Here is a 13,904-nt window from a genome sequence, read left to right on the forward strand (position 1 = left end):
ATCCATTTACAATAGCACCCAAAGTATAAAATACATAAAATTCATCAATGGGGCAGAATAGAGAGTCCAGAAATAAATTCACAAAAATGATCAACTGATTTATGACAATGGTGTCAAGGTAACTCAATGAGGAAAGGAACATCTTTCAAAGAAATGGTGCTGGAACAAATGAATATCCACAGGGAAAAAAAAATTAATCTCAATCCTTACCCTACAGCATATTAAAAATCACTTAAAATGCTTCATTCAAAACAGAAAGCTAAAACTGTACAACCATGAGAATACAATAAGACCTTTAAGACCTCAAACTAGGACAAAACTTTCTAGATGAGAGACAAAAAGTACAGAGAATATAATACATCAAATAATAATAAGTCATATAGTAAACTGTTGGTAAATTAGACTTTATATAAATTAAAAATTTTCGCTTTTAGAAAGCAAAAGAATATACAAGGTACCTATTGGCTAAAAAATTTGTATATATGAAGAATCCTTAAATGTTTGTAACTCAATAATAAGCACTCAATAAAAATAAGCTAACAATTTGACAGCCACTTAAAAATATATTAATTTCAAACATATATTTGAAAAGATATCCAAATCATTAATCATCAGTGAAATGTAAATGAAATCACAATAACATATTACCATACACCCATTAGAATAGTTACAATTAAAAATACTGACAATACTAAATGCTGGCAAAGATGCAAAACCACTGGAACTTTTGTACATTCCTGGAGGAACTGTAAAAAGGAAAATCAATTGGCAGTTTCACATAAAGTTAAATATGCCTACCATTCGACTTCTATGTTATTTACCCAAGAGAAATAAAATCATATGTCCAACCACACCTAGACTTGCATACAAATGTTTATGGTAGTTTTATCAACAATAGGCCCAAACTGTAAACAGTTCAAATCTTCATCACCAGGTGAATGGATAAACAAAATGTGGTATAGTCATGCCTTAGAATAAATACTACCCTGCATTACAAAGGAACAAACTACTAATATATGCAACAACATCAGTGAATCTCAAAATAATTATGCTAAGTGAAAGAAGCCAGGTACAAGACTACATATAGCACAATCTCATTTATAAATTGCAAAACAATCTATAGTAACATAAAGCAGATTGGTGGTTGCTGAGAGCATCAATGGAAGAACTACGTAGGAGTCTAAAGAATCTTCAGGAGGTGGACAGCAATGTTCTGTATTTTGGCAGTTTTATGTCAAAACTCAGTGAACCGAAGGATTTAAAGGATGCAGTCTATTGTTCTGTTTATTTGAGTTAGAGAGAGAGAAGGAAGGGGAAAAAAGCAAAACGATACTTATATTCATATATCCATATGTTGTGGAGAGAAGCGTGGGTGTCTATGATTTTGAAAACTTTATACACTCTAGCCATGATTCCATAGTTTGGTAGAAAATTAAATTTTTTAACTTTGGTATTTTGTTTATTGTCCTAAACTGGATCTTATGAGATATGAAGGACTTTAGGCATACAGTAAACAGAATAAATAGATATACTTCAAGATTCAAAAAGATTCAAATACACAATGTAAAATCAATTGCAGGACTTAAATATGCAGCAGTGCTTATTGGTTTGGAGAGCGTTTAACAAATTGTGTCAAAAAGTGTTGGATAAAAAGCAAAAAAGAAAAACAAAACAAAACAAAACAAAACAAAAACCCAAAACTTGTCTGTGTATCTCCTGATCTTGTTTAAGAATGAATTCAAGCTATCATCTAAACAGAACATCAACAAAGAAACAATGGCTTACACACTGGACCGGTTGGACTTAACAGATATATTCAGAACATTTCATCTTAAAGCAGCAGAATATACATTCTTCTCCAGTGCACATGGAACATTCTACAGTATAGATCACATACTGGGACACAAATCAGCCCTCAACAAGTACAAAAAGATCGAGATCATACCGTGCATATTTTCAGACCACAACGCTATGAAACTCGAATTCAACTACAAGAAAAAAAAATTGGAAACACAACAAATACTTGGAGACTAAAGAACATCCTATTTAAAAAATGAATGGGCTAACCAAGATGTTAAAGAGGAAATTAAAAAGTATATGGAAGCCAATGAAAATGATAACATCATAGCCCAAACCTCTGGGATGCAGCAAAGGCAGTCGTAAGAGGAAAGTATATAGCAATCCAGGCCTTCCTAAAGAAGGAAGAAAAGTCCCAGATATACAACCTAACCCTATACCTTAAAGAGCTGGAAAAAGAATAGCAAAGAAAACCCAAAACCAGCAGAAGACAGGAAATAATAAAGATTAGTGCAGAAATTAATGCTATTGAAACCAAAAAACAGTAGAACAGATCAATGAAACCAGAAGCTGGTTCTTTGAAAGAATTAACAATATTGATAAGCCACTAGCCAATTTAATCAAAAAGAAAAAGGAAAAGACCCAAATAAATAAACTCAAGAATGAAACAGAAGAGATCACAACCAACATAGCAGAAATAAAAACAATAAGAGAATATTATGAGCAATTATATGCCAATAAAATGGGAAATCTGGAAGAAAAGGACAAATTCCTAGAAACACATACACTACCAAAACTGAAACAGGAAAAAATAGAAAATTTGAACACACCCATAACCAGTAAGGAAATCAAATTAGTCATCAAAAATCTGCCAAAAAACAAGAGTCCAGGGCCAGATGGCTTTCCAGGGGAATTCCACCAAACATTTAAGGAAGAGTTAACACCTATTCTCTTGAAGCTGTTCCAAAAAATAGAAATGGAAGGAAAACTTCCAAACTCTTTCTATGAAGCCAGCATTACTTTGATTCCAAAACCAGACAAAGACCCCTCTAAAAACGAGAACTATAGACCAATTTCCCTAACGAACATGGATGCAAAAGTCCTCAACAAGATAGTAGCCAACTGTATCCAACAATACATTAAGCAAATTATTCACCACAATCAAGTGGGATTTATACCTGGGATGCAGGGCTGGTTCAATATCTGCAAAACAATCAATGTGATACATCACATCAATAAAAGAAAGGACAAGAACCACATGATCCTCTCAATAGATGCAGAGAAAGTATTTGATAAAATACAGCATCCTTTCTTGATAAAAACCCTCAAAAAAGTAGGGATAGAAGGATCATACCTCATGATCATAAAAACCATATGAAAGACCCACCGCTAGTATCATCCTCAATGGGGAAAAACAGAGCTTTCCCCCAAATGTCAGAAATAAGACAGGGATGAACACTCTTGCCACTGTTATTCAACATAGTATTGGAAGTCTTAGCCTCAGCAATCAGACAACACAAAGAAATAAAAGGCATCCAAATTGGCCAGCAGGAGGACAAACTTTCACTCTTCACAGATGACATGATAGTCTATATGGAAAACCCAAAAGATTCCACCAAAAAACTGCTAGAACTGATCCATGAATTCAGCAAAGAGGCGGGATATAAAATCAATGCACAGAAATCAGTTGCATTCCTATACATCCATAATGAAGCAGCAGAAAAAGAAATCAAGGAATTGATCACATTTACAATTGCACCAAAACCCATAAAATACTTAGGAATAAGTCTAACCAGAGAGGTGAAAAATCTATACACTAAGTACTATAGAAAGCTTATGAAAGAAATTGAGAAGACACAAAAAAATGGAAAAAGATTCCATGCTCCTGGATAAGAAGAACAAATATTTTTAAAATGTCAAAACTACCCAAAGCAATCTACATATTCAATACAATACCTATCAAAATAACACCAACATTCTTCACAGAGCTAGAACAAATAATCCTACAATTTGTATGGAACCAGAAAAGACCCCGAATAGCCAAAGCAATCTTGAAAAAGAAAACCAAAGCAGGAGGCATCACAATACCAGACTTCAAGCTATACTACAAAGCGGTAATCATCAAGACAGTATGGTACTGGCACAATAACAGACACTCAGATCAATGGAACAGAATAGAGAACCCAGAAATGGACCCACAAACGTATGGCCAACTGATCTTTGATAAGGCAGGAAAGAATATCCAATGGAATAAAGACAGTGTCTTCTGCAAGCGGTACTGGGAAAACTGGACAGCAACATGCAGAAGAATGAACCTGGATCACTTTTCTTACACCATACATAAAAATAAACTCAAAATGGATGAAAGACCTAAATGTAAGACAGGAAGCCATCAAAGTCCTCGAGGAGAAAGCGGGCAGAAACCTCTTTGATCTTGGCCGCAGCAACTTCTTACTCAACATGTCTCTGGAGGCAAGGAAAACAAGCACAAAAATGAACTACTGGGACTTCATCAAAATAAAAATCTTCTGCACAGCGAAGGAAACAACCAGCAAAACTAAAAGCCAACCAGCAGAATAGAAGAAGGTATTTGCAAATGACATATCAGAAAAGGGTTAGTATCCAAAATCTATAACTTATCAAACTCAACACCCAAAAAACAAACAATCCAGTGAAGAAATGGGCAAAAGACATGAATAGACACTTCTCCAAAGAAGACATCCAGATGGCCAATCGACACATGAAAAAATGCTCAACATCACTCATCATCAGGGAAATACAAATCAAAACCACAATGAGACACCACCTTACACCTGTCAGAATGGCTAACATTAACAACTCAGGCAACAACAGATGTTGGCAAGGATGTGGAGAAAGAGGATCTCTTTTGCATTGTTGGTGGGAATGCAAGCTGGTGCAGCCACTCTGGAAAACGGTATGGAGGCTCCTCAAAAAACTAAAAATAGAACTACCCTATGACCTAGCAATTGCACTACTAGGCATTTATCTACGGAATACAGGTGTGCTGTTTCGGAGGGACACATGCAACCCCATGTTTATAGCAGCACTATCAACAATAGCCAAAGTATGGAAAGAGCCCAAATGTTCATTGATGGATGAATGGATAAAGAAGATGTGGTATACACACACACACACACACACACACACACACACACACACACACACAATGGAGTATTACTTGGCAATCAAAAAGAATGAAATCTTGCCATTTGCAACTTTTTTAAAAAATTTTTTTTTTAACGTTTATTTATTTTTGAGACAGAGAGAGACAGAGCATGAACAGGGGAGGGGCAGAGAGAGAGGGAGACACAGAATCCGAAACAGGCTCCAGGCTCTGAGCGGTCAGCACAGAGCCCGACGCAGGGCTCGAACTCACGGACCGTGAGATCATGACCTGAGCTGAAGTCGGACGCTTAACCGACCGAGCCACCCAGGCGCCCCTGCCATTTGCAACTTAAAGATGGAGAACAACCAGAGGGTTACTGGAGGGGTTGTGGGAGGGGGGATGGGTTAAAGGGGTAAGGGCATTAAGGAATCTACTCCTGAAATCATTGTTGCAGTATATGCTAACTAACTTGGATGTAAATTTAAAAAAAAAAATTAAAAAAAGAATGAATTTAAGCTAACTCATACAACATATATAAATGCAAACATCACACAAATACATATAACAGAAGACAAATATGGTTAAAATAAATGTGAGAAACTTAGGAAAAGAAACAGAGGGAAAGGTTCATGACATTGGTTTTGGTCATGATTTCTTGGCTATGATATGAAGAACACAAACAATAAAAGTAAACATAGGTAAATTGGACTACATCAAAATTTAAAATTTCTGGGCATCAAAGAATACAATCAACAGAGTGAACAGGCAACCTACAGAATAGGACACAATATTTGCAAATCATATTTCACATAGGGGGTTAATATCTAGAATATATAAAGAACTTCTACAACTTAACATCATGAAAACAAAAAACCCAAACAACCCAATCAAAACATTTGAACAGAAATTGATGGGGAAAACATTTGAACAGAAATTTCTCCAAAGAAGATCCTGAAATGACTGTCAGCATATGATGCTAACAACACTAATCATTAGGGAAATGTAACTTAAAACCACAATAAGATAATCATACCCATTAGGCTGACTACCATACAAAAAATAAAAATAACAAGTGTTTGCAAGGATGTGGAATAATCAGAACCCTTGTGCACTGTTGGTGGTGAGAATGTAAAATGGTACAGCCACTATGGAAAATAGTATGGGAGTTCCTCAATAAGTTAAATACAGAATTATCATATGGTCCAGCAATTCCACTTCTAGGTACATCCACAAAATAATTGAAAGCAGGGTCTGAGAGATATATTTGTACACCCATGTTCATAGCATCATTATTCATAAAAGCAAGTGGTAGTAACAACACATATGCCCATTGATGGATGAATAGATAAACAAAATGTGGTATATACATGAATAATTCCTCAGCTTTAAAGAGGAAGGAAATTTTGACACATTATACAACACGAATGAACCCAAAGGACATTAGGTTAGTGAAATAAGCCAGTCACAAAAAGACAAATACTGTTTGTTTCCACTTATTTGAGATACCTAAAGTAGTCAAATTCATAGAGACAAAAAGTAGGAAAGTGGTTTTCAGGGGAGCAATGGGGAGCTGTTTAATAAGTATACATTTTCAGTTCTGTAAGATAAAAAGAGTTCGGGAGATTGCACAATGATGAGAACATATTTTATGCTACTGAACTTATACACTTAAAAATTGGTTGGTAGCACATTTTATGTTATGTGTATTCTAACCACAATTAAATTTTTTTAAAAAATGTAAGAAGAAAATGGGCTAAGAAAGAAATGAGATCAAGTAAGATGAGATATATACGTTTTGGTACACTGGCCATAACAATAAACCAACATGGTTCTAAAGATTTTAGTCCTTGATACAAAGAATCATATGATTTGTACTCTCCATAAGAAAAACAAACTGAATCATCAGAAGCACAATTGCTGGTGCTGAGACCAAAAAGAAGTTTCATCTCCGGGTGGTCACTTAAGAGCAATAGTGTTGAACATTTATGCTCAAAACAAGTTTTATAATGAATGCAGTCAGGAGTTTCAAACACATGTCCATGATTATTTTCCAATGGTATAATGTCAAAGTAAACTTCAGTGTGACAGAAAAATTTTTACTTTGACATTATGCCATCGGAAGATAATAATGAACATGTATTTGAAACTGTTGCTGTGTTCATTATGAAATATTCTTAGCTCCTTCCCCTACCCCCTCCCTTTTCAAATCTTCACTGCTTGTCTGCCATATCTGTATCATGCCATCTGGATTGATAGATAGTGATACTTAAGGGAGAAAGAGAGGTGCGATAGATTTCTCTACAAAGGAAAGTTTGAAAAAGAAATAAACAAGATCTATGAAGAAGATGGAGTAATGGCAGAAGGATAAGGAGCTGAGAACAGCCTTAAGAGTTTTGTGGATGAGATAAACATGAACAGCTGTTTTAATGAGTGAGCATTTAGGGGATGGACGTAAGGAAAGGATCTTTAGGAATTCTTACTGTGTGTTCTCTGCCCTGATTCCAACTTCATTTCCACTTCTGCCTCCTATCCATACATCACTGCAAGAAAACCTTTATTTATGAAAGAGATCACCAGTGATTTCAGAGTTGGGATTTCATTTCTTTTGCATAACATTTTGTGTTGACACAGTACTTAAATTGGGAGCAAAAAGAGCTGGACTTACTTAGTCTGTGTACATGAAAAGCGGCCCACAGAAGAGTAAAATAGGGGATCTCAAGTATGATTTGCTATCTAGCTTAATTCAGGAATCAACATTAGAATAGCTGGAGGAAAAGCCAGAAACCAGATAATACTTTATTAACACTGTGTCTCTCAACAGGGTTGTCGATTAAGAGGTGAAATGAGTTCAGAGTTATATATTCCCAGTCCTACGCTTCCATGAAGCTATTTCCTGTGGCTACAGTGTGGAGTCAGATGAGGTCAGTGAAATGTAAGCATCTTCTTGAATATATTATGAAGCTTATCAAAATGTGTGCTTGAATAAAAAGCTGGAAAATAGTCACAAGGAAATTATTCAAAAATGAACATATAGGCAGGGCCAAGAGCTAGCAGAAGAAACTTTTGAGGCACACTTAAGTGCATAGATAAAAGGATAGTGAAGATATTAAATTTCAATATCATGGGCCACGACTGTAGATAATTTTAGCCTGGAAAATTTTAAAAATTTGTCCAAACATGTTTATACAAAAAATTCAGCAAATTGCCTATAGTATATTTAACAGCCACCTTCTATTATACCCATCAAGTTAAACAGCTTGCAAACGCATGCCTAACTAAATGTTTAAGCTGGATTTTTATACATGATTATTGACATTTCACATAAGCAAAAGCACATTTAATTTTAGAATAGTTGATTTATAGATATTTAGACTAATAATCTAATAATTGAGCTAATTGTTAAGGCCACCCTTTGTTCATTAAAATCATATTATCTATATCAAAGAGAATGTTTGCTTTTCTATTTCTAATGCCAAAGGTGTACAAATGGGCAATAAGACAAGAAAATGTAAAAAAAGATTTTATAATATTAGTCTCAGTTTTTAAGCTTCCTTCATTTATAATTTGTGTCTTTATGGTTTTAACACAAAATCTCATTATCATATTAACCTGTAAGTGCAGTCTCTCTGTTGTTCCTAAAATAACTTTTAGCATCTGGCAAATACAATACACTTGTTTAATGTTATAACATGTCATTCTTGCATTCCCTACATTCCCTATATAATATCCCATTCTTGCATTCCTATGTTAATTTTGTAGTGTCTGCTGTAAGAAGCTAAAGAATATTTCTTAACATGAGTTGTTATTTCATCAAAACTGTCACCTTTCAAGAATAAAATGATAGTTTAACTTTGATTGAGACAGCGTAGGGAAATCAAGTAATAACACTGTTTGGAAAAAGAAAGGAAAGAACTTAAGTTACTACAATTCCTGTAATTTAGTTATTATGACTAACAATACTTTAAGAAAATGATGACTGTCTGCAGGGAATAAAAGGTTCCTAAAGGAAATTAGAAAAACAATTTGAGTATAGTTGACACACAATGTTACCATTAGTTTCAGGTGTACAACTTAGTGATGTGAGAAGTTTATATACATTATGCTATGTTCACTACAAGTGTAGACCATCTGTTCCAATACATCACTATTACTGTATTATTGACTGTATTGCTTATGCTGTGGCTTTCATTACTGAGACTTATTCATCATTCATTCTATAACTGGAAGCCTGTATCTTACTCTCCCCTTTACCCATTTTGCCCACTCACTCCCCTTCTGTCTGGCAACCATCAATTTGTTCTCTGTATTTATAGATCTCAATTGTGTGTTTTGTTAATTAATTTTTTAGATTCCACTTATGTGGAATTATATGGTATTTGTCTTTCTCAGTCTGACTTATTTCACTTGGCATAATACCCCCTCAGGACCCTCTAGATCCAGCCATGTTGTCTTAAATTCTCACATAGCATGACTTCATCCTTTTCTATGGCTGTGTAATATTTCTGTAATATTTCTGTGTGTGTGTGTGTGTGTGTGTGTGTGTGTACCACATCTTCTTCATCCATTCATCTATTGATGGATACTTTGGTTGCTTCCATATCTTGGCTATTATAAATAATAGTGCAATAAACATAGGAGTGCATATACCTTTTTGAGTTAGTATTTTCTTTGGGTAAATACCTAGCAGTAGAATTATTAGACCATATGGTATTTCTACTTCTATTTTTTTGAGAAGCCTCCATACTTGTTTCCACACTGGCTGTACCAATTCACATTTCCACCAATAGTTGATGAAAGTTCCTTTTCTTCCACATCCTTGTCAACATTTATTATTTCTTGTCATTTTGATTTTAGCCATTCTAACTGGTGTAAGGTGATATCTCATTGTAGTTTTGATTTGCATTTCCCTGATCTTCTGCTCATTTTTTAATTGGATTGTTTGTCTTTTTGTTGTGGAGTAGTATATGTTGTTTATATATTTTGGATGTTAGCCTGTTATTCGATCTATCATTTTCAAATATCTTCTCCCATTCCGTAGGTTATCTTTTTGTTTTGTTGATAGTTTCCTTTGCTGTGTAAAAGCTTTTTATTTTGATGTAGTCCAAATAGTTTATTTTTGCTTTTTTCTCCAAAAGGAAATTAACTCTGTAACATGCATAAATCTGGGGTTGACTAAAGGTCTTGGGATGCATACCTTCTGAAAACCTAGGGTTTATTATATGTAGTTATTACATATTACATCAGGAATAGAAAACTGCAAGGAAGATATTAATTCCTGAGCTACCACAGAAGTTAATAAATATCTCTAAGTTTACTTCAATGGAAGGCAAATATTTATGTCAGTGAAGGAGTCAAGGACATGCCACCTCAAAATATGCTGCTTTGGCATATTGATTATCTTGAGCTGAAAGCATTTGAAAAACAGCAGGTCCAAGAAGGGCACTCTGTCCTCTCCTTTTCTTTCCAAAAGCAGGAGATGCAATTTCCACATGAAAGATGTCTTCCATATACCAGAAAGAAAGAAACATTCTTATTACCAGTAACAAAGAGTTGAGGTTGAAAGAAATCTGTACAAATAGACCTTGCTAACATAATTCTTAACTTCCTTTAGTCTCCCCATGCATTTTACTTGCTTTTCCACAATTGCTACACTTTGTTCAACTCAGTACATAAGCACTCAGGCCTAGACACTTCTTTGGGTCTTCATTTTCCTGTGAGGACTCTCATGTACATGTAAAATCTTATAAATAAAATTTATACTTTTTTCTCTTGTTAATCTGTCTTCTGTCAGTCCCAGCTGGAAACCCTAAGAGGTTAGAGGAGAGATTTTATCTCCCCTACACCAGGAGCAAATTTTCTCTTCTTGGGCCACAAGAGGAGTGGAACTTCGTTGGGAAACATAAATCAGATGGATACATTTAGGAACTCCAAAGAATTCCAAAAGGCAAACTTCTATGCTAGTCTCTCTCTCTCTCTCTCTCTTTGATTTCTACTTATTTTCTTCTTTTTTCTTATTGTTAGGTTCTTCTTCTCCAGACTGGTGCTAGAGACTAGTAGGACCAGGAACACAGTTGGTTTATCTAAGTTGGAATTAAATATTATACAAATTTTCCTGATTTCTTTGGCTTGACCTGCCTTGTGTACAACTGTTCAGAAGCTGTCAAATTGAAAGTCAACATAAAACTTATATCTTGGGTCTACTAATGGAGACACTGTGTTCCTTTTCTTATGGAAGTCTTTCTACCCTCCACTCCTTTTCCCATTATCTCATTTCCACTGGCTGTACTGTCCTGGTTGAATTCCTGATTTGCTAGATCATCACAAAGTGTTAGTAACTTGACTTTATATTTGGATCAGTTACTCAACAAATTTAACTGAGCTTAGGTATACATTTTCTCATAAATAAGTATGTGGCAGAATTAGTGATTCCACTAACTTTTTGCCTTTCTCTGGATGGTAATTTTGAGATTTGGCTTTAAGTTTCCATTGTCCTACAGGAAAAGAAAAATACATGACTCAATTTGTTCCTTTTAAAACACAATAAAAAGTTAGTTCTTTTTTCCTAGCATTTAACTATAAGAAGTATCTCTTGCCTTTCGATAGTCAACAGTGTTGAAATTTCCTATAGTGTACTGGATCACTTGGATTTATTTTCCCACCAAAGTGGACAGTTGCTATGGGTTGCTTAAATGTCACTTCAGTTCTGGATGAACCATTCTCACTGGATTTATAAATCACTGCCTTGCATTTTTTTTGGCTTCGTTGCATGTTTATCTTTTGACTAAGGAGACAAGTATGCTAGATCTCTTTGTAGAGTTCTTTCTGTAGCTAGTGTTACAATTACATTTTTTCATATGTATGTGAACAAATGGATGCAAGTGTTTAATGGAAGCTTGCTGGATATACTACATACCCTTCTGGTTTGCTCCTCTAGAACTCCAGATTTGCTAAACATATTTTGGAGAGTTAGTGTATTATGTGTTCTGTGGACCTGTCAAAATAATCCTCCTAAAATACCTCTATCTATGGAGTGCTACAGTAAGTATTATTTGATAACAATGAATTGAATTCTTTAATATCATTATTAGGCAATCCTGTAGATTAAGAATAAGAAAAAAATCCCTTTCGTGTAGGCTAAGCACTTACTGAAATACCACATTCCTATATTTTGTTTTTATAAAATATAATTTTTTGCTAACAATGGGGGTATAGTGGACAAGAAAGAAGAACTGCATTTATATGAATAAAAGATACCCAAATTCTGATTTTGAAATAGTTAATGAAAGGGGAAAATTACTAGAGTTGCTCTTCTTGTTAATTCCCTAGCTGTGATGGTTATTTGGTGTGTTACCTTGATTGGGTGAAGGGGTGCCCAGATTGAACATTATTTCTGGGTGTATTTGTTAGGCTATTCCTTGAGATTAGCATGTAAATCAATAAAGCAGATTGCTTTCCTCAATGTGGGTGGACATCATTCAATTTGTTGAGGGCCTGAATAGAACAAAAAAGTGGAGGAAGAAGGAATTCGCCTGTTTTTGCTTTCTTCCTGCCTGCTTGACCTGGGGCATTGTTGTTTTCCTGTTCTTAGACTGGATTTTACACCATTAGCTCCCCTGGTTCTCAGAAACCCAGAATGGAATTATATCATTGGCTTTCCTGGGTCTCTAGCTTGCAGGTGGCAGATGGTGGGATTTTTCAGCCTCTATAATCTCCTGAGCCAATTTCTCGTAGTAAATCTCTTTCTATCAGTTCTGTTTCTCTGGAGAACTAAGACTAATAAATTAATATTGGTCCTGAATAATTAGCAATGATTTCAATGATTTACATTTCTTTAGACATTCCTTTCTCTTGGAAGTGGGGGTAAGAGGGGTAAGCAGTGCTTTTGGTTTTTATTTTTTTGGTTTTTCATTTATTTTTTTGTTACTGTTTTGTTATAACAGAAAGAAATGCCTAGAGGGAAATCATATGGAAGAAAATCATCTATTTTTTAAATAAAGATGGGATGGAGATGGTACCAAGGAAGAGAAGAATGCAAGAGCAACCACGACAATGTTATTGCACAGCGTTTCTCCTATGACCTCAAAATTAAAATGTGTTTTTCTTATAATATATATTCAATAGTGCTGTTATAAGTTATACTACCCATGTTCCTTTTAAAATGTTTTTAATTACAAAATTTATAACATTTAGGCAAAGCCAGTATTTCTATATGCTAATTCAGACCATGTTTTCTAAGTATTTTTTTTCTAAAATTGTCCTTCAAATTTAAGTTCTCAACAAAAACTGAAGCACATTCCAGAGCTTATTTGATAAGTCTTGATCTATAAGAAAGAATATCATCTAATAAAATTTTTCTATTAACAGGAAATTAGGATCTTTCTTCTTTCTTTCTTTTCTTTCTTTCTTTCTTTCTTTCTTTCTTTCTTTCTTTCTTTCTTTCTTTTCTTTCTTTCCTTCTTTTGTCATTTAGGTAGTAAAAACGTTTCCAAACTGTGTTTGGAGAAAAATTATTTTTCTGAGTCAAAACACAGGAAATTGAGGCTAAGTAAATATTTACCTTGATATAAATTTTAGTTTCTAGATATTAGGTTTGATTGTTAGCAATTAGTGACAGAAACTCTAGATACTGAAAGTAATGTGCAGAATGCTGCCCAAGAATTAGGAATACTGTGTTCAGCTTATTTATATTAAGAAGTTTGGTGAGTCAGCAGTCTTAATGCAAATCTCCTATTTGCAAACATTTGAAGTTTGGTGCATGAAATTAGGCAGGTTAGGCATTTTTGCATTTTTCCTAGTTATTTGTGAAGATTTCACTTATTTTCTCATCCTGTCATCGATAGTAGGTGTCATGTAACTATGGCCCATGAGCTAAATCCATCTTGTTACCTGTTTTTGTAAGTACCATTTTATTGAAATAAAGCCATGTTCATTCATACACATATTGTCTATGGCTGCTTTCACATGACAATGTAAGAGTTAA

General features: G+C 34.6%; 1 protein-coding gene across 8 annotated transcripts in view; it reads right to left on the minus strand.

The window, feature by feature from the left end:
• MARCHF1 (membrane associated ring-CH-type finger 1) overlaps positions 1-13,904 on the minus strand; it is an 891,585-nt gene that overhangs the window by 100,899 nt on the left and 776,782 nt on the right. The gene's annotated exons all lie outside the window — the stretch shown is intronic.

The sequence above is a fragment of the Panthera onca genome, chromosome B1 (genome assembly GCF_046562875.1).
Source record: "Panthera onca isolate mPanOnc1 chromosome B1, mPanOnc1 haplotype 2, whole genome shotgun sequence".
Lineage (NCBI taxonomy): Eukaryota > Metazoa > Chordata > Mammalia > Carnivora > Felidae > Panthera > Panthera onca.